Consider the following 22245-nt stretch of genomic DNA (forward strand, 5'->3'; position numbering starts at 1 on the left):
TTAAAAACATTTATATATAACTGGTGTGAAACTAAATTCTTGTTGTGTGAGTTTTGTATCTTTTCTCATATTTGATTTTTTTTGGGTGCAATTCTGATTAGCTCGTGTTCTCCAATCATCGAGCTCATTTCTTCTTTTCTATTGAAAATATAAAAAATATGTATTAATTATATGAGATGTATTTCGTCGTCACAGCATTCTCAGAAGCATAACAAATAGAATTCAGAAAATATTCTTTGAATTTATAATATGAAACGGTTGGAATGCTGGAGTCAGAGAGACCCAGGTGAGAAGAAGAAAAGTGGAGAGGAGTAAGGGGAAGGCATGGGGCTTCTAGGATGGAGGAGAGAGAGGGGGTCTGATGGTGGGCTAGGAAAGAGAGTAATGGAGGGTTCTGAGGGAGTTGGGCGTTGGAAGAGTATGAACTCCTACTCCTAGGGTTTGCCGTCAATAAGTTGTAAAATTGTCTCGACTCTGGGCGGGTTTGCAATTGAAATGCTTCCATCACTGATTTAGTGGGGCTTTTCTGTTCCTGATTGGCGTGATGAGATGACAAGCCTGCCTGCCCACTGGTTGTTGCCTTCTGATTGGCTGCTGGGAATGTCTGCTGTTGCAGGCTATGATTTTGGAGTTTTTTCTCATTTTATTATTAAATATAAATAAAATATAAAATAATACTCTGATTGGAAAATATTTTCCCAAAGTAATGCTCACGTAATCTCGCAATATCTCGCACCTTCATGCTGCGAGATTTAAACTCATGGGCGGCTCATCCTTCGACGCGTGGCAACGAGAGAACCAGCGGGAAAGTGACGCGTGGCGACGTTGGAACAAATCTCACAGCTTGGAGCTGCGAGATTTGAAGAGAGCAGCCAGCGGGAAGGTGACGCGTGGCGCAAATTTCGCAGGATCAAGTTGCGAGATTTGTCCCTGAAATCCATTCGAGTTGTGACATGTGGTAAATCTCGCAGGATTATCCTGCGAGATTTGCTCAAAACTAATCGCTCAAGTAATATATATAAAAACTCAACCCGAGTTTTGTGAGTAATAATGATTCAATTTTTTTATGAAATACTATATAATATATATATATATATATATATTAATTTTTAATATAATATATGAATTAATTTAAGGTATTCTTTAAAAATTAATGGGTGCTTAATCAATTTAAGATTAGGAGTTTAAGTTATTGGACTCTTTTCCTATTTAAAGTGCAGCAGTCAAAACATTTTTCTTATTTATTATTTCTATTTAAAATTTTTCAATTTTCAAGGGCATAAAACTTGTGTCATGTGTGAAATGAATAGGCAAGCTCTTCTAGACTATGTTCAAATGGGACATTGTACCACTGTTGTACTGATTTATAATTAATTAAAAAATGTTACCTAATTAAGTCAGGTTCAAAAATTATTTTATTAGGGTATTATATTGGGATTGATAAAAAATAATCAATTATTATATGCATGTGGACTATTGCGTGGAAACAGTTTTAATAGAAATTCAATTTACAACCCCCAAGTCATCAAGGATGAGACTATTAAAAATATTTGAAAATCGATTTTAAATATAATTAAAGCGTGACATAATAATTTCTTGCATGTAGTGGTAAATGAGGTTAGAAAATTTTGAACGATGGAGGGGAAGAGATTGGGACAAAATTGTTAAGTTTTATATTTGTGAGACGTCTTTTATAGAATATTATTATGAGACCCAACAAAACAAAGTACTAATCTATTGGAATTTAATTGATAAATGATTAAAATTATACCAAAATTACCTTAGGATACTATCATATGGGTAGGTAGATTATTCTTATTTAATTTATTATTTTGAGATAAGGTATAAAATTGTTTTATTAAAAATTTATTTATTAAAACTCGATTACAGTTAAATACAATAAATAGTCTTAAACACCTATGACACTAGTTTCCACACACACTTAAATGTCTAATTTGTTTTCATAATCTTGGAAAATTATACGAAAATTAGCTTAAAAAAAATTCAAGCTATTTTTTTTTTTAATACACAAGTAATCTTGCTTTGATTGCCAACGATACTAAATACACCGCAAAGAGTAAAATCCATTAACCAAATATCATACAAATTTTAGCGATATGAATTTTATAGTAAAAGACAATTCAATTTAAGGAATTAACTTAACTAGGCATGCAAATTTTAGCGATACGAATTATGTGTCATTTTTTACATTTGGCAGTATTGAATTCTTTAGAGATACGAATTATTAAATGATATATACAAAAGAATAAATAAAATAATCAATTATATACAATTGAAATCAAAACAATCAGTGATATACATACAAATCAAATGCAATTAAAATAATGCTAAACTACTCCGTGTCGCAACGAGGTCGTCTTCGGGGTCGTGGTGGCTGCCGTCTGTGTCTACCCTCTCCCTGCTGGTCAGCATCATCAGGTGTCCTGTCTCGTCGTCCTGGATGTGGGTCCTCTCCCCCAAGAGGTGCTGCGTAATCATCATCATCCATGCGGAGCGCACGCGGTGAGAACTGATACGATGTCTCGGGATGAGAACGAGGCGGCATAGGGGGTGCATCGACCTCCACCCCATCGAAAAGATGATCATCCAATAAAAATGACATCGATGGGATAGCGGCAGAGTCAGATAGGGCATTAGTCGGTCTGCTCGACGGTTCGGAAATATCAGCTGCAGTGGAAGGTGCATAAGGCGCTGATGGGCCGAACAAGTACTCTGCCTGTACGACCGGTGGGGAGGACATGGGAGTCCCTGGACGACTAGAGGAGGCATGTCGTACTCCTCGTACTGAAGCAGCTCGACCTCCTCGTGCTGGTACATCAGGTTGACCTCCTCATTCTGGGATCCGTCGACCGTCCTCGTGGACGAGGTCCAGTGCAGCACTCATCAATCGGTGGATCGTAGGATCCGACGAGATCTGGTCTGCCTCAATGACTATGTCAGCTTGCAGGATCGTCAAGACGCTCGGATCAGATGGCCCTGGATCAATCCTGTAAAATGTATCGTCGCATCAAAATAATTATATACAAAAAAAGAAGGGTGTGAATTAGTCTCAAACTGCATACGAAATCAACGCGACGATCCAGCTGCATCGCCGAGGTGGGTCCTTCTTGGACACATTATGCGATTATGTCCTTCTTGATGACATATACTGCACGTGCTCCTCTTCCTACCTCCCCTAGCATTTATCTCATTGTGTATATGGGAGCTCCTAGGACGACCTTTATGTCGAGCATACGCTGGATTTGCCTGTATAGTCGGCAACGACGATGCTGGCTAGTATGCTTCGTGCATAATTGGCTGAAAGTCTGCTGCATATGTCGCATAATGTTCGGCGGTGCTCCAACAAGGCTCAACGTACTGCATGGCGTTCAGTCGTGTTTCCGCACATGCAGCGAGAAGGTGGGAGCATGGAAAGTGCAACGCTTGCCACTTCCCACAAGAGCATACGTGCAATTCCTGAATGCGCAGGGTTTGCACGTTGTTTGCTTTATGAGGTCCCAACTGCGCAGTTGTGATGCAAAGTACCTCTAGACCGGTTGAACGTCGTCACGCGATGTCCTGTCACCTTCAACTTCCTTCTTTCCATCGCAAGCAATATATGAGGAGTTAATACATTTCCTCCTGATATTGCATTACGAGCAGCCTCCCGTCGGCTATTGAAATAATGTGCAACGCGATAAAATGTCAGTTGCACAAGGGCAGTGATTGGGAGGCTAAGAGCGCCCTTAAGGACGGCATTGAAACATTCGACGAGGTTTGTCGTCATGTTCCCATACCTTCTACCACTGTCGTGGTACTGAGTCCACATATGAGGAGGGATCTGATCAAAGAACAACTTCGCAGGTTCCCCACCCTCATCGAAGATCCTCTCCATCCACATGTTAAACTTTTTGACCTGATGCTCCCTTCCCGCTTGCTCAGCCATTCGCTTATGATTTACACTGTGCACTTTCATGCTGAAGTTGCTTACCACATGTCGAAGGCAGAAGCGGTGGTGCGCACGTGGTGGCTGTCAATCGGGATTGTGAGACACTGCAGCGAGGATCCCTAGATGCCTATCTGATATAAGGCAAATGTCGTTCCGGTCGGTAATGGAACGAAGACAACACAGAAACCAATTCCATGTGTCCAAACTTTCCTCTTGCACAATAGCGAATGCAAGGGGAAATATTTGCCTGTTTGCATCCGGGCACGTCGCAATAAGGAGTTTTCCCTTGTACTTACCATACAAGTGTGTCCCATTTATACATATCACAGGAGGATAGTGGGGAAAACCCTGAATACATGCTGCGAATGCCCAAAAGACTGATACAAATGTTACAGTCTGATTGCTGCCTGGTATAGGGTTCCACCTCCACTTGACGACAGTACCAGGATTATAAACGCACATTACTTCCATCCACCTAGGCAAAGTCTGATAAGACTTCTTCCAATCGCCGAATACTTGGGCAATTGCCTTCTGTTTGCCCAACCAAATCTTCTTATATGAGATGGAATAGCCGAAACGACGATCTATGAATTCTTTCAATGTAGCAATTAAGGTCGACGCATTACCCCTTATCATATTCACAATCTCCCTAACAATGAGGGACGACGTGATTTGGCTATGATCTTGCGAGAGGAGTTCATTCAAGCATGTGTGCGGACCACCATATTGAGTGATTTCAAAAAATCGGTGTTTCTGACGATACATCGCACGCAGTCTCCAACTGCATTCGGAGTTCTTACACCTAACAACCCATAACAGTGGGGTCAACTGCAGGACGTGGAAGTCATGGTGCGTTCGAGTGTGGTATATTCGCATAGCAGCTATCAATTGATCTTTTGACCCGAATAGCATCCCTTTACTCAGTTTTGATGATTCATCCCAACGAGTTACCCGTATAGGAAGCTCGTCACCATGGGACAAATCTGCAGCATCTACGTCAATTACACCATACATAGGAGGTTCGTCCATGAAATCAGTCGTATACGTCGCATCATTCGATTCACGGAGTGGGGGGGGGGGGTGGGTCGACATCCTCAGGGAACTCGTTCGTCCCGTCACCAATTTCCTCCTCGTATGTGTCATCTTGTAAATGAACATCGTTCGTGATGTTCATCCCCTCGTCTAGCGCATTGTTCGCTAATGCGAACAACGATCCTGGTTGTTCTGCTGAAACTTCTTCGCAAACACCATGATAATTCATGTCAATAGTAGGTCCTTCGTACGTCTGCGGCTCGAATGTCGATCGTGGACATTCGTTCATATCCACAACAGGCATCCCACCAACATCTGGATCTTCTTCCTCCACTTCAACCACATGCTCAATAGACGTTCCCGGCTGCCCATCTGCAGCGACACCCATCTGAGGAATGTTTTCCACATACAATTGCACAGTCAAATATGTCGTCCCTACGCAGTGTGCATCCAACACCATGCGGAAACCGTAATCATCAGTTATGGAAACAACCTCATACAAGATTGTAACATGATGCCCCTTAATCGGGTATCTTGCGGTTACTCGCAATGGATATTGATTTGGATCAATATGCAAGTACTTGTGTATTTTCGTATACAATTTAGTTAATTTACACATATGACCAATTCGAATAGGTCAAACTGGCGGAATACTATAACTAACACCGGTTTGTCCGGTTATAATGTTACCCCACATGTACAACAATACCAGAACCGGAATATTGCTTGAACTTTTTGCCATCTAGATTGACACTCGGGAAATATAAAAGACCTACGCAAAACAACAATTTTATGTACAAGTGATATGCTAAGTGAATAGTAAATAAGAATTATTTACACTACGTTCATGTGCATGCAATATTCTTTAAATGTTTCACTTGTCACTTTGAAACTGTTCTTGCATGCAATTCTGACTTTTCTTTTCTACGAAAAATCGTACCGAAATTTCGGCAGCATGCCGGGTGTAATTTGAACATTTATCCATTTTTACAATAACCCTGAAACGTTTGCAGACAATATAATAATATAGTTTAAGCATGCGAGAACCTATGATATCTACCAGCATGCAATTCACATCACTACATTAGCCATGCAGGAGACATTTAAATTCGCGCTTAGAAAAAAAAAAAAGACTTACTAGATATAATATATAATATCCAAAAATTACTAAAGAAATTATTCATAATTCTTGAGAGTTGCAAAAGATGTGTATTTGTATTCCCCGTTCATGCACAATTTTATTTTGTACTTCAAAATGTAAAAAATATTGAATTTTTAGATAAATATTTGAAAAGTTGAAAGTGAAAATATGTTCTTATAGTAATTTTCTCTAAAACAGTTCTATTTATTTTTTTCTAATCTTGTGTTCGGGAGATTCTTTGAACTTGAATTTAGAATTATACAGATATAATAAATATTATTCAAATTTACATAAATTTAAATTTAATACTTAAAATTTGTGCTTCAAGTGCAAGATAAGAACGAAATCAATCAAATAAAAAATATCAATAAAGAATGAAAATGTTGACTTTGTACTCTTTTGTAATCCTAATTATGCACGATACACTTACTATTACATTGACCCTACTATCAAAATGACAAAAAATGATAACATTGGTCATATATTTTTTTCATTTATTTCACTATGAAATCATCCTATTTTCACATTGGAAATAAACCGGGTAAATGATAATACTAAGTGTAAAAGACATTCAACTCATTGAAGATTTAATAAAAAATAAAAATAAAATTTTCTAGATATTTCAAAAGTTTCATCAACCTCTTCTAAAATTTCAAAGATCATCCCTAAAATTTGTCAAAAAAAAAAAAAAAAAAACACACAATTTTTTTATTTATATTTTATCAAATTTCAAGGGAGATTTATGATTTAAAAACTCAAGCACATTTCTGAAATTTTTGAAATTTCAAGAAAAATCAATACATTTCTTACCAAATCTAGACATTAGTGCCCTTTGCCCTAATATTAAATAGTTAAAATAAATGCTATTTTTATGCTATTTAAAAAATTACAAAAGAGATGGGCTCACGGGAAAAAATCAAACTTCAAATTAAATCTTGAACTTAAATTTACTTAAAATTTAAGTAAAAATTATATTAAAATTTTAAAATTTAAGGCAAAACATACAATCTGCAATCCAAGTTTTCAAATGTGATACAATGTAATTTACTGCAATATCAAAATTAAACAATTAAATTCAACAAGTAAATATAAATATATTAATAATAATGAAACAAGAAATTTCATTCTAGGAACAAATTAATACATTATTCAAAACAATCGTTCTTAAATTTTTTCTTAGTATTATGTATGTCAGCTAAATTTAACAGGCAAGCAAAACATGAAAATAAAATTATAAAATTTTAAATCAATTAAAACTAACCTTCCTCTATATGCAGCAACGAACCCAAATAATCCAAACGAAAATATGAAATGAATCCAACTCAAAACAGAAAATTTCTTAGTAAGTAAAATAATAAATTCACGTTTTTGCTAAATAAGAAAAAACCTACCCCATCTTCTCCCTTAAATAGCCTTGCCTTCGCCCGAACGGTCAACTGCCACCTCGAACGGTAACCTGCCACCTCGAACGATCCTCTCTGCAAGCTCAGCTCGAACGGTCCTCTCTGAAACCTCTTTCTCCTCTGCGATAGTCTTCTGAGCGCTCGGGGAGGTTTTGAGCAAATGAAGCAAATCTCGCAGGATAGTCCTGCGAGATTTACTACGTGTCACAACGCGAATGGATTTCAGGGGCAAATCTCGCAGCTTGATCCTGCGAGATTTGCGCCACACGTCACCTTCCCGCTGGTTCTCTCGTTCCCACGCGTCGAAGGAAGAACGGCCCATGAGTTTAAATCTTGCAGCATGAAGCTGCGAGATTACGTGAGCATTACTTTGGGAAAATTTTTCCCAATCAGAGCGTTATTTTATATTTTATTTATATTTAATAATAAAACGGGAAAAAACTCTATGATTTTGAGTATTTGTCTTTTCAAAATATTATTTTTATTATTAAATACCCAAGTGAATTGGATTGTTTCCATTATTATTATTTTTAAAAGTGAAATGGGGTCAATTGATTTTAGGGTTTTGATAAATTACTAAATGAAAGGTCGCCTGGTTTATATTTTAAAAATGAAGGGCCATACTTCTTTAGACCCCCGCCCCGCCTACAAGAATTTTTAGAACAGTCCAAACAAACTAGAGCATCGTCAAAATAAATGAATCTTTGAACATATGATTAAATGGATCGCATGATGCATCAGCTGTGCTTAATGCGGCCTAGAAGTAGAAGTGTGCATTTTTCCAACCACACGACAAAAAAAGGTTACAAAAATTGCATTTGGATACTTCCACCTACTACATGAATTTAAGCTAGGCATGAAAATATTTTATGAATTTAGACAATATATATATATCTCGTGAATTGCAATCCTTCTTATGCACAAGTTAGCTAAGTGTTGTTTCGATATGCCGAGAACTTGAAAATTTAAAATTCAATGTTTACATCTGTCAACACCAACTTTCCATCTCCCAAAAAAATAAAGAAGCAACATCATGTGGTCTTATCTTTGAAATCAATAGGCCAAACTTTAAATCAGCTTGAAAACAAAAATGAAAGTTGAAAATTTTTTGTTCTTTAGGAAAATGCAAATTTTAAAAGACTGAGAACGTCATTATAGAGTCTATTTTGAAATTGAAATCTATTTCTTTTTCAAAGAAACAATGACCTGTGATTGCCTTTAAAATATGTTATTTCATAGATTTTAAAATCTTTTTCTTTTTCTTTTTTAATGAATTATTGTCCCTCCTCCGACTAGCCAAACTGATTTCAAAACATTTTTTTTCCCTATTTAGAAAAATCCAGAAAAAGTATATATTTTGCTAATTATTTCTTTTAAAATAAAAATGGGTACTTCCCAAAACTGCAAAATTAAAATAGCAAGGAAAAAAAAAAAGCAAAAATTTAAAAGTTATTTAAAAAAAAAAAAAAAATTATGTTAGGGACTTTTTTTGGTTTTTTTTTTTTTGAGCCATTTGATGCTTGGGTTGTGGAAAGATCATCTTGCTAATGAAATTGCTTAGTAATTTTTTTTTTTTATTAGCTTGAGTATTAGAAGTATCACTACCTTTTTTTAATTTTGTTTTTTATGTTGAATGGCCAATTTAGGAAGAAGTATGTTACTTCAAAATAAAGTTTAGTATGCTTGGCTTCATATGTGACTTTAGGTGCTTTTAGCTATTGTTCATTGCATGTTAAGATGGATTTTGTTATTGCTTGCTTTAAAATATTTTTAGCTTTTGTCCATTATATCATTGTGGTGTTATGTTGTATGGATATTTATATTTTTAGTTTTATTTTCAATAAAAAAATTGAACTATTCTTGTTCCATGAGTGTTAATTTTCTTTCCCTATAATTTTTTTTAGTTCTAAATATTGGTGTAGGTGCGCTTTGAAGTTTGACTTTTTTTTGGGTATTGGAGTTATTTTATCTAAAGATTTATGCAAGTTAAATCAATAATTTGGATAGTTTTGGAAACTATAAAAAATTTAGTATCATTTTTCAAAAAACTTTGTGGCAAATTAAACATAGAAATATTACATTCCTAGGAATTTGGTATTACTATGACTAATGAAGCAAACATTATAATTAGATTACTAAAAATTTAGATTCTAGTATTTTGAAGCTTTACTAGAATGTTAAATTTTGTGAACAATGCCCCCTAATTCTATAAAAGGTTATGCACTCCGTCTTTCTTCTACGTAATTATATGAAGGAAAAAGACTAGTCTCATTGATAGGCCATCATAGTAGAGAGGTAGTGAAAGCTCTAGGTGTTGTCTTTGTTTTTTCTTTTTTCTTATTACAAATTTTTTCAGTTGAAGAAATTCGGGTTCTTATATGAGTTTTAGTTGTTTTGACATTTGTCTTTTGAACCTTAGTTTGGTATGCCTTTTTATGTTCTAATCCTTGCAATCATGGATTCAAATTCTTATGTATTGTATTTTTTCAACATCCTTCATCACTGAATTAAGAGGAGGGAAGTTATGTTAATATAAAAAGTTATATACATAAATAGAAGGAAGCTAGGGTTATGTGTGTGAGTGGGAATGTTGGAAATTAAAAGAATAGAAGAAAAAGAGGGTTGATGGTAGCTTGTTGAAAAAGAAGATACGAGGAAGAAGAAACTCACTTGGCTACTTAATTGGATAGCCAAACGGATTCTGAGTGACTTGAAATTTTAGGAGTGCAATTGCAATGACAAGGGCTTTGACTTGATCGACTTTGATCGTAGGATTCTTTTTGGATTTTGTCGTATGGTGAGGCAGTATTTTATTGATCTCCAATTCTTATTGGTGAGATCAACTTTTGAGTAAGATTGTTTTTGATTTTTTGCAAATGCCATTGTTATTGAGAGCTTTTATAAAGCTTGTAGACCTTTATATTTTTCTCTTATTTAGTGGATTTGACCTAGACCGAAGGTCTCGTGGTTTTTCCCCAATTTGGGGTTTTCCATATAAATTCTCAGTGTCTCATTTTTGAATGTTTTATTGCTTTACTATTCTTGCCAACTATTTGTTGATTTAATTGTTGCATTACTAGAATAAATTTTGAAATTGGAATTTAGTGGTTATATTTCTAGCCCATTGTTCCATTTTATTTGTGTGAGGTGGGAAAGACTGCGCAAGTATTTTGTGTAGGTTCAATTACTCTATTATTTTTTCCAACAAACTAGTATCAGAGCAAGGTTGAGTTAATTTGTGCAAATTAAAATGGAGAATAACAACAACAATGCAATGTGCTGATGACATTGAACTACTCAATATGGAAACCAAGAATGTTGGACATTTTATTCTGTAAAGATTGATATGATCCGATTGAAGGTGATGAGGCCAAACTAGTGGAAAAAATAGATAAGGAGTGGAAGCAAGCAAATAGAAAAACTATCGGTCTTATTTGGTAATGTATTGACAATAGTAAATTTCACCACATGGCTAATAAAACAAATGCTCATGCACTGTGGAAGAGATTAGAGAATTTGTATGAAAGGAAAACTTCTTAAAACAAAGATTTCCTGGTCAAGCAGTTGGTTAACTTGTATATAAAGATGGGAGCAACATGTCAGAGCATCTAAATGCTTTTCATAATATTGTGAATCAGTTGGCTAATATGAAAATTAATTTGGAAAATGAGTCGTAAGTTTGTTTGCTATTGGGTACCTTGTCGGATAATTGAGGTACTCTAGTTGTGGCATTAAATAATTCAACACCAAATCTTAACATTAATATAATAAATGAGAGCTTATTTAATGTGTTAACTTTTTGAGTCCTACCTCATTTTGATTATGACAAATACAAAGTTTCTTATCTGTGCACCGAGCTCTTGAATAGGATTAACTCTTAGCACGCACGGATGGTAAGGATGCAAGGAAGTAATAAGGACCACAAAGATCATATCACATGTTGGCATTTGAAGAGCAAAAGGAATGAAGACCATTTTATCAATTGTAATTGCATTATATTTTCTTTGAGTCTATAATAATTATATGGTCTGTAATAATTGCATCTTATGCATGGTAAGGATTGAATGCTCAAATACATAAGACCATATACTGACAATTAGAACCCAAAACCCTTACAACAAAATGCTGTAACTTATTCACACATGGTTGAATAAGTTCAAGGGCAAAAATAGGGCAAAAATGTGCACTTTGAAAGGGTCCTGGTTGACTGAATCTTAAGAGTTCAATTTGCCTCGGCCGACCAAATCTATTTGTTAAAGATTTTTTAAAGGGGGCTTGGGCGTACGTCTTGTTGAAAATGCATCTTCCTTGGGCACCCGAACCAAAATCTCAGATTGACACATCTGCCTCGGCAGACCGGCTCTTAAGGAGTAAAATTAACCGGCCAACCGAAGTGAACCAATTCGGGTAATTGACCAGGAGCTCAGCTGACCGAACCTACAAAGGGTTCGGATCACCCTCACCTCAGCCAATCGACACAGTAATCGGTCAATTGAACCCTCAAATTTTTTCAAATTAACTGTGTTTGTTTGGGCGACCGGTGCTATGCACCAGGTGACCGAACCTCTTCGGTTCGTGATTTTTTACCGCCCAAAATAGGGGTTAATTTTAATTAATTTTTTCCAAAATTCCCTTCATGTCTCCAACGGTCTAAAATTTTGGAAATTCTCTATATAGCCCTTCATTTGTCTAGATTAGATAGATTAGCAAGTTGATTAGCAAAAATCCTCTCAAAAATATTTGTGCTTTTATTGCTTACATTCCTTAGTATTCAAAGTATATTATACTCTCTCCTTGATTATTTCTTGCAAATGTTTTTAAAAGTAGAGAGCATTATTTTTCATACTCTTCATTTGCAAACCAATTGCAACTTAAAGAGTGTTTGAGCTTCATTGTTGTAAGCTATATATTCAACATCTCCTAAACTTAATCTTGCAAATATTTGTTGGAGATATTCTTGTGCATACTTGAAAATATTTATTTGTGTAAGGCTAATCATCATCATCTCTTATTCTTTATTATTGAAAAATACTTCTGGAGATGTTATTTTCTTTGGATTTTAGATCTTTGAAATGCGTATAGTGAATATTTCATACCTAAGTCAAAGATCATTTATATTATCCTCTCACACATTATTTGATTAACATATCTTTGAGAGGTGAATTTCACAAACTCTATTGAGCACAAATCTTTATCATACAAGAGTGCACTGGTTGTATTGTGGTACATATCTGCCTATGTAAGAAGCAAATTTATTTGTACACAAAATACTTGTTATTATTGTTGTATTCTTGACATGTGGTCGAAAGAGGATTGCACTGGCCTGCAATGTGCACCGGATAGATTTAGACCTGGTTAAGAAAGTCTTGGACTGGTTCAGACCTGGTTAGGAGAACTAGGTACACCATTCTGTAAGGTGTTGTAAAGGTTGGGGTCAGCTTTGTAATATGACCTGGGGTATTCCTTGCCTAGTAAGGAGAGAAGGCTTGTAATCGGTGACGCTCCACTCATAAGTGAGCACTTTTTGGAATCCTCTTGCTTGTGAGCTTGAGGTGGGGATATAGGCAGTATTGGCCGAATCTCGATAACATATCTTGTGTCACTTTCTTCCCTATGCTATTTAATTTCCGCACTTGAGTGTTTATATCTTTATTATCGTGAATGATTGGGAAGTACTGAGTTCAATTTATTTGTTCTATTTATCTGCTCAGTTCTATTTTTGTTGGGTGATTGGTATTTGTTTAGAAAGATCCTAGGTTGTGAAATACGGGTTGCAACGTTAAATTGACCTAAGAAATTTTTTAATACTCAATTCACCCCCCTCTTGGAAATACACTAATTCCAACAATTAGTATCAGAGACCGTTGCACTAGACTTAAACGTTTTTGCAAAAGATCACAATGACTCACATTGGTATATCCCCATTTGGTGAGGGACAACCACTTACTAGTCTTCCTGTATTTTATGATGTCAACTACACCCATTGGAAAATTAGAATGAGCATTTTTATAAAATCAAAGGACTTACAGGCCTAACAAAGTGATTGATAAGGGAATCTGTATGCCTGAAAATGAAAATGACATTAATTTGATGCATGCAAATTCACATGCCGTGGATCTAATGTATTGTGTTTTAAATTATAATATCTTTCTTGAGATTATGGCATGTAATTCTGCAAGAGATATATGGAAGGAGTTGGAAAAGTGATATGGAGAGACCCAGGAAAAGGAGATCACCACTCTAGAAGCTCCAGACTCAAATGATCAGGTAGTGGCAAATCATGGGCAAATAGTATTAACAAATTAAAAGGTATATGATTCTAACTTTACCTCTATAGATGGTTCTTGTGTTGAATGCTGCTATACATCATATGTAGAATCATATGTTATAATACTGTTGATAATGCATTTGATGATTCATTTATCAATTCATATGACTGTTATAGTGATAAATCTTATATTGAATCGTGTGACAATTGTATTAATGAAAGCATGCTTTTGAATGAAAAACTAGAAAATGTTTTATGTAAAATGCATAAGCTTCTAGATAGGATATCTAAGAAGGAAATAGTGTTGAAAAATGAAAATAAAAGATTGACAAAACAATTAAAAGATTTAAATAATTATCATGCCATTTTGGAAAAGAAAAAGATTGAGAAGATTGTAAAAATTATCTGCTTAGAAGAAGATTCTAGAATGAAGGCTAAAAGTGAGAAGAACATGTCAAAGAAACCCTTAGGAATTAAAAGAAATAAAGCTTTCAAAAGGGTTCATTTTTTAAAACCCATATTCTTCTGCAAACCTCATCTAGTGTAAATAAGCATAATCTTTCACGTACATATAAAACTTGCTTATTCTGTAAAAGAAAAGAGCACTTTAGATACATCTTCTCATTTAGAGGTGCCAGAGGCATAGACAAAGAAATGATGTGGGTGATCATGAAGGAATACCCTATAAGACAAGAGGAAGGATGGGTTCTAATAGGAATTGTATAATTATTTAATCCTTCCTTCGATCGTAGGTTTAGTCGTGATTGTGTTGACTAAAAGGCTTAGGAAGTGGTTCAGACTTAAACTGTAAAAACCTAGTATATGCATCCATTATACACATTTTTGATAATACTAAGAACCATAGAGAAACACGCTTGAAGTTAAAATCCACTTCCAAATGGACATGGCATCTTTGCTGGGTAATTATTTCTAAATGCTTGACCAATCCTTAAATATGAATATCTTAAGTTAAGCTCATATCTGTCCATTGCACAAGCCTAAGCTTTAGGGAATCCATCTTGCACTATATTTTATTTAACCCTAAGCTTATCCTCGAACATAAAGGCCTGATCAAATAATAATCATCACTCTAGTCATACGTGAAATTAGGAATAGCTTCCCAAGAAAGGGGGGGGGGTGAATTGGGTTCTTTTAAAAACTTTTATTCCCTTTTTAATACTTACTTGTATTAGTATGACAACAAGAAAATAAAATAATCAACTAATAAACACACTACAAGATACTGATATTTACTTAAACAATCCAACCAATCAAAGTAAACAATTTAAACAAATATGCAAGAGTTTTAGAACTTTTATCAGCTACCTTGTAGAAGTTTGCAACCTTCTTTGAACGAAATCTTTGTTTGCACTTCTCTTGATCAAGATTTCCGTAGATTAACCAACGTACTCCCTTTTGGGTTTCCGCAAACGGTTGATCAAAACGTACTTTCTAAATATCAAGGATTTTCCTTTGATTTTAATTTCAAGCCCCTACAATCTGCACTTTAGTATACACAAAAATAGATTGTACAGAAAGTAATAAGTAAAGGAGAAAGAAAGACACAAAGATTTTAAGAGGTTTGGCTTCAACACAACCTATATCCTTGCCCTTGGCAAAATACCGAAGGGTTCCACTGTAGCATTTCCTTTACCGGGCGGAACAACACCAATTACAATCACTCCTTTGTTAAGGCTAGAGCCCGCCTTATCCAAAAAATATACCCTCATTTGGTCAATGATCCAACAACCTGGAATCGTCCAAAATTTACAAGAAAAACAATAAGAAGATTGTGTACAAAGAACGCTCACACAAAGAGCAAGTTAGTACAAATCAAAACTATGTACTTTAAAAGATAAATATCAAGAATGAAATACACTTTTGAAGCTTAGGAATGGATTTGACCAAACTCCCTTTTCTCCAAATGAGAAATCAATAGTATAACTTCAGGGATTGATGAACAACAATCTCAGAATCACAGTACTTTCAGTTTGCAAGGGATGAACAAGATGAGACTTTGAGAGCAAGAGAACTTATGAACAAATTTTAGAACTTGGTGCATTTTGCATTAGAAAACTATGTATTTATATACAATCTGACTTGTTTCCTTGTTGCTAAAGTTTGGAGCCCAAGCAATGGATATTTAAAAAATTAGAATTTTGAAAATTTTGCCCGTTAATAGTGTTCAGATGGTTGAACACTCGAGTTCAGTCATCTGAAGTTCCTGAGCATGCTAAAAATATGAACTAGACACAGGGTCAGACGACCGAAGATGGGGTTCAGATGACCAAAGAGTCGGGTTTAGACGACCGAGGTCCAAGTTCAGTTATCTAAACTACTACTGCCAATTTCTGTTTCTCACCAAAAAACCTTCAGACGTATGAGCTTATTCTTTAGACGTCTGAAGTAATTCTTTAGTCATTTGGACATGAAATTCAGTCATCTAAAGTTGTTACTTCAGGCATCTGATCAGAACTTCAGTCATCTGAACAGATTACTTTCTGAATTTTCTTATTTCAATAATAGAAAATGGTTTGCTCTCTTTCTTTTATTCTTTATAAAACTTATTCCAGGGTTTTTCAATAGGTCTCTAAGTCCATATGATCCCCTAAAGAGCTTCAAAATATATTTCAATAGATATTTAAACTTTGAAGTACTCACATTGGATTTCCAAAATCCTTATATGCTAAGCTTGAGATCATCTACTTTCTTTTTGCTTTTGAAGTCCCTTGGATGTTTGCTTGAGCTAGCTTTTTCTTCCAATGCTTTGATCAGTAATGAGCTATTTTAAGTTTCTCTTTGGATTACTTGTTAGTTTGTCTATCTTGATGGTCCAAACTTGATCCTTGTTTTCCTGAAACATCAAAACTTAAACATTCCAAGTTGAAATGTCCTTTTTTTGTTATCACCAAAACTGATTGACAAGCCTAGTCAGGCCAACAATCTCCTCCTTTTTGATGATGGAAAATAAGGAGCAAAGATAAAGATTTCCTTAAAAAAAAACTCCCCTTTACTATAAGCATCCAATGCATATTAATAGAACAGGAACCATGGCATCTTATCCAAGCATCCAATACAGATTAATAGAACAGGAACCATGGCATTTTATCCAAGCATCCAATATAGATTAACTAAACAGGAACCATGGCATTTTATCCAAGTAAGTTCAAACTATGGCATTTTATCCAAGTAAGTTCATAATCTTCTTTGTTTATTTTCATTTCTCATATTTCATTTTACTTTTGACATGTCTATGTATTCTTTTTATCTTTGCTAACAACACAACACTATCTCCCCCTTTGTCATTATTCGAAAAGAAAAAATAAGTAATAGGAAAGATATTTTAATAATCATCAATGAAGTGTTTGCATAACGAAAATATTGCAACCAAACATTTCTTCAAGAGATATTACAACAAAAAGAGGCAAAGTACTAATACTCAAACATCTGAGATACATTCAAAAAGTTACATAGTAACTAGTAATCTATACTAGGTATTTCCTAAAGATCCTAGTCTTCTTCTTCTTCTTCTTCCTCTTGGCTTCCTTCTTTTTCAGATCCTTCTTCTTTTTCCTGATTCCCTTCTCTGCCAGAACCTTCTTCTTCTTAAGTTTCTTCATTAGAACCATTATTTTCACTATGAGGAGCAGAGCTAATATTCATGGGATCACTTCCCCTAGTAGATCTAGCCTAATACTTCTCTATATGAGTGACGCACTGATCAAGGGATGTAACTTTTTCTTTTATATTTTGAAGCCCAGTGCGCACTTCAGATGAGAAACTTGAGAAGTCCCTTTGGAATGATAAGAACCATGAAGGTGCATCATGAGAGGACCCTAGATCCTATGTGGGAGAGGAGTGAGCTACTGCTGAGGTTGATGTTGAGGCTGAGGCTGAGGCTGTTGTTGTAGGGGCGCGTTGAATCCTACTTGATTTCAAATACCAACCCGAGCTACCTTTGTCATACCCCATTTTCTTCAGAGAGGTCTCATTAAAAAGATCATGGCGGGTTCTTTTTATAAAGAATTTAGAGCTATTTTAGACAAGGAGATGGTAAAAAAGGAGAGTAAGGACACCTCTATAGGGAAGGAAAACTCGGGAGGATTCTAGTTTGGCCCACATCCATCTGATAATTAAGTTGGCCAAGTCTAGTTTCTTCCCTCTGAGAAGACACCAAAGAACACTCAATGTAGGAAAGATGATCAAAAGAGCCTTGCTAGGGTAGGATGTTATTTGCAACTATTTTGTGTAATATTTGGGCTTATAGACTTAGTTGCTTGTACAAAGGAGGATGCCCAAAATAAGTAGGTTCATTTTCCATGATCAATGGGAGGAAATTTGTAGGGGTAAACCCTTGTTCTAGAATCCAGGATTGAACATACAGTGGACAATTAAAATCGCCTGGAGTAATTTTGAAAATGGGAGAAAAAATTTTAGAATTTAACAAAATTTTCTGTCCTTTCACCTTAGAGGAGATAATCCCATTTTCATTAGTCATATTGGCATAAAATATTTTGATAAGATGAGGGAAAATGCCTTTGGGTTGTTGGGTAACAAAATCAAACCATCCTATATTTTGAAACAAAGGAAGGATTTCTGGAAATTCAGTGTTTTGGAATGAGATATCCAATACCTTTCCAAGAATAGGATCTGTGGTGCCGATGGAAGTACAGTGATAAAGCTTAGCTTGGGGAGAAACAAGCCATTTGTCAAGATTTTGTGCATCTCTCCCAGATGAAGAACCTCGATTGGTAGTGTGCTTGATCCAAGGCATGTTTGATGAAGATACCTGATTGTAGAAGCCCTAGATTTCATGGAATGATCTTTAGAAGAGAGGAGCAAGCTTCAGATTGAGTTATTTCTGGGTAAGGATGAGAAGAAATGGAGAGGAAGGGTTCGGACGAGTTGAGCAACGAACTTTAGAAGGTTGAAATTAGGGTTTTAAGCTGATAGTTTTATTTAAATTCCACAACTTCAGATGACTGAGGATTATCTTTAGTCATCTGAAGATTTTTAGATCTAGAATTTGAAGAGTCAGTAGCCTCCCAGATGTCTGAAGTTCCAGGTTCATTCATCTGAACCTATTTGCTACAGTGTTAAGTCGTCTGAAGTTCTTAGTTCAGATGACCGAAGATCAGAAAAAATTTAAATTACTTTTCTAACACACTTCTCTGCTATGTATTAACTCAAGTTCTCTTCTAATATATATAAATATTTCTTTACTTAGGGGTTTTGTAAAAATGTCTGCCCATTGGTCACTTGTATTAATGTATTCAAGAGTTATATCCTCTTTTTGAACATGATATCTCAAAAAATGATGCCTTATGTTTATGTGTTTGGTTCTTGAGTGTGAAATTGGATTTTTGGATATATTTATAGAACTTGTGTTATCACACTTTATTGGAATTGTTTTATACTCTAGATTGAAGTCTTTTAATTGTTGTTTCATATACAGAATTTGTGCACAACAACTTCCGGCTGCTACATAGTCAGCTTCAGCGGTTGATAAGGCTATTGAGTTTTGTTTCTTTGAGAACCATGATACTAAGAATTATCTTAGGAAGTGACATGTGCCACTTGTACTTTTTCTATCAACCTTGCATCCGGCATAATTAGCATCGGACTAGCTTATCATGTCAAAATCAGTATCCTTTGGATACCATAAACCTAGATCAAATGTTCCTAGCAGGTACCTAAGTATCCTCTTAACGACTATTAGATGTGATTCTTTAGGTGCTGACTGAAACCTTGCACATATACATACACTAAACATAATATCGGGTCTACTAGCAGTTAGATATAATAAACTCCCAATTATTCCTCTATAGTGTTTCATGTCCACTTGTTTTCCTTTTTCATCTCTATCAAGGCTTGTTGATGTACTCATAGGGGTTCCTATGAGTTTGCTTTGTTCCATATCAAAATTTTTAAGCATATCTTTAATGTATTTAGTTTGATTTATAAATGTCCCATTTTTAGCTTGTTTAATTTGTAATCCTAGAAAGTAATTTAACTCCCCCATCATACTCATTTCAAATTCTTTTTGCATACATATGGCGAAGTCTTTACATAGTTCTTCATTTGTAGCTCTGAATATAATGTCACCCACATATATTTGAACAATCAACATTTCTTTTGATAAATAAGGTGCTATCTACCATTCCTCTTGAAAATTCTTTCTTGAGCAAAAATTTACTTAGCCTTTTATACCAAGCTCTAGGAGCTTGTTTCAAACCATACAAGGCTTTTGTTAACTTAAATACGCGTTCTGGATTTTTTGAATTTTAAAAACCTAGAGGTTGCTTAACATACACTTCTTCATTTATATATCCATTTAAGAATGCACTCTTTATATCCATTTGGTATAATTTAAAATCCTTATGGCTGCATAAGTTAGAAGCATCCTAATTGCTTCCATTCTAGCCATGGGAGCAAAGCTTTCATCATAATCAATTCCTTCTTCTTGATTATATCCTTGTGCTACTAGCCTAGCTTTGTTTCTTATAACAACCACATTTTCATCTTTTTTATTTCTAAACACCCATTTAGTTCCTATGATTGATTTATCTTTGGGTTTAGGTATTAGTTTCCACACTTGGCTTCTTTCAAATTGATTTAGTTCCTCTTGCATGGCTATAATCCAAGAATCATCTTTTAAGGCTTCTTCAATGTTCTTGGGTTCATCTTGAGACAAGAACGCATAATGCTTGCAAATATTTTTCAATGAGGCTTTAGTGGCTATTCCTTTTGATGTTTCACCAAGAATTTGTTCTTTTGGGTGACTTTTAGCATATCTCTATTCTTTAGGAAGTTCTAGATTTTCTATGATGTTTTCATTTGAAGCTTCATTATTGTTTTCTTCTTTTATTTCAAGCTCTTCTTCTCTTTGTGAAATCTCTTCTTTCTCGTCGATCTTAGCTTTATTGTCAGACTTTTTTGATTCATCAAATGATATGTGTATTGATTCAACAATAGTAAGAGTTCTTCTATTATAAACCCTATAAGCTTTGCTGTTTGTAGAGTAGCCTAAGAAGATACCTTCATGAGATTTTGCATCAAATTTTCCTAAATCATCTTTAGTGTTAAGGATAAAACATTTGCATCTGAATACATGAAAGTAGGAGATATTAGGTTTTCTACCTTTCCATAGTTCATATGGTGTTTTATCTAGACTTGATCTTATAGATACCCTATTTACAATATAACAATACAGCTTCTGCCCAAAAGTATTTAGGTAGGTTATTTTCGTTTATCATTGTTCTTGCCATTTCTTGTAGGGTTCTATTCTTTTTTTCTATAACTCCATTTTGTTGTGGAGTTCTAGGTGCTGAGAAATTATGATTTATTCCATATCCATTATAGAATTTTTAAAACCTCTTTGTTTCTAAACTCCCTACCTTGACACTTCTAAAGCTTTTTACATTATAGCCCTTTTCATTTTATAATTTCTTGCATAAGGTGATTAGCATGTCACATGCTTCATCTTTGTTTGCTAGGAATAATAACCAAGTAAATCTTGACTAGTCATCTACTATTACAAAAGCATACTATTTTCCTCCTAGGCTTAAGGTTCTAGTTGGACCAAATAAGTCTAGGTGTAATAGTTCTAGGGGTCTTTTAGTAGATATGTATTTTTTATTTTTGAAGCTTGTTTTGACTTGTTTTTCCTTTTGGCATGCATCACACATCTTGTCTTTTATGAATTTGGTATTTGGTAATCCTTTGACAATATTTTTCTTTGATAATTTGGATAATAGGTCCATGCTAGCATGTCCAAGTTTCCTATGCCATAGCCAACTTATTTCATTCATTACTGCCAAACAAGTTACGTTCTGATTTACTAAGTTCTCAAGATTTATACAATAAACATTATTTATCCTATGAGCTATAAACAAGGTTTCATTGTTCTTATGATTTTGGATAACGCATTTTTATTTCTTAAAGGTTATTTCAAATCCTTTGTCACTTAATTGGCTAATGCTTAAAAGGTTGTGTCTCAATCGTTCTACTAATAGCACATTGTCAATGGTGAAAGAAAGTTCTTTTCCTATTTTTCCAATGCCGATAATTTTACCTTTGGCATTGTTGCCGAAGGTGACATATCCTCCATCCTTTTGTCTTAGAGAGGTAAACTTGGTCTTATTGCCGGTCATGTGCCTTAAACACCCGCTGTCCAAGTACCACTTATCCGTTGATGGTGTTGTCCTAAAACATACCTACAATGGAGGATTCATTGTGTTAGTCTTTGGAACCCAAATTCTTTTAAATTTCTTTGTTTTGTTGTTAGTTCCATTATTGACTTTCCATTCTCCTTGCACTTTAACATACTTTCTTTTTAGTGGGCAATCAAACATTACGTGACCTTTAGTCTTGCACATATAGCAGGTGGTGTGTTCATGTTTGTTGTTTGAAGAGGTGCTTGCATAGTGCTTGGCTTCCTTGACAAAGTATC

The sequence above is a fragment of the Malania oleifera genome, chromosome 11, assembly GCF_029873635.1.
Source record: "Malania oleifera isolate guangnan ecotype guangnan chromosome 11, ASM2987363v1, whole genome shotgun sequence".
Classification (NCBI taxonomy): Eukaryota; Viridiplantae; Streptophyta; class Magnoliopsida; order Santalales; family Ximeniaceae; genus Malania; species Malania oleifera.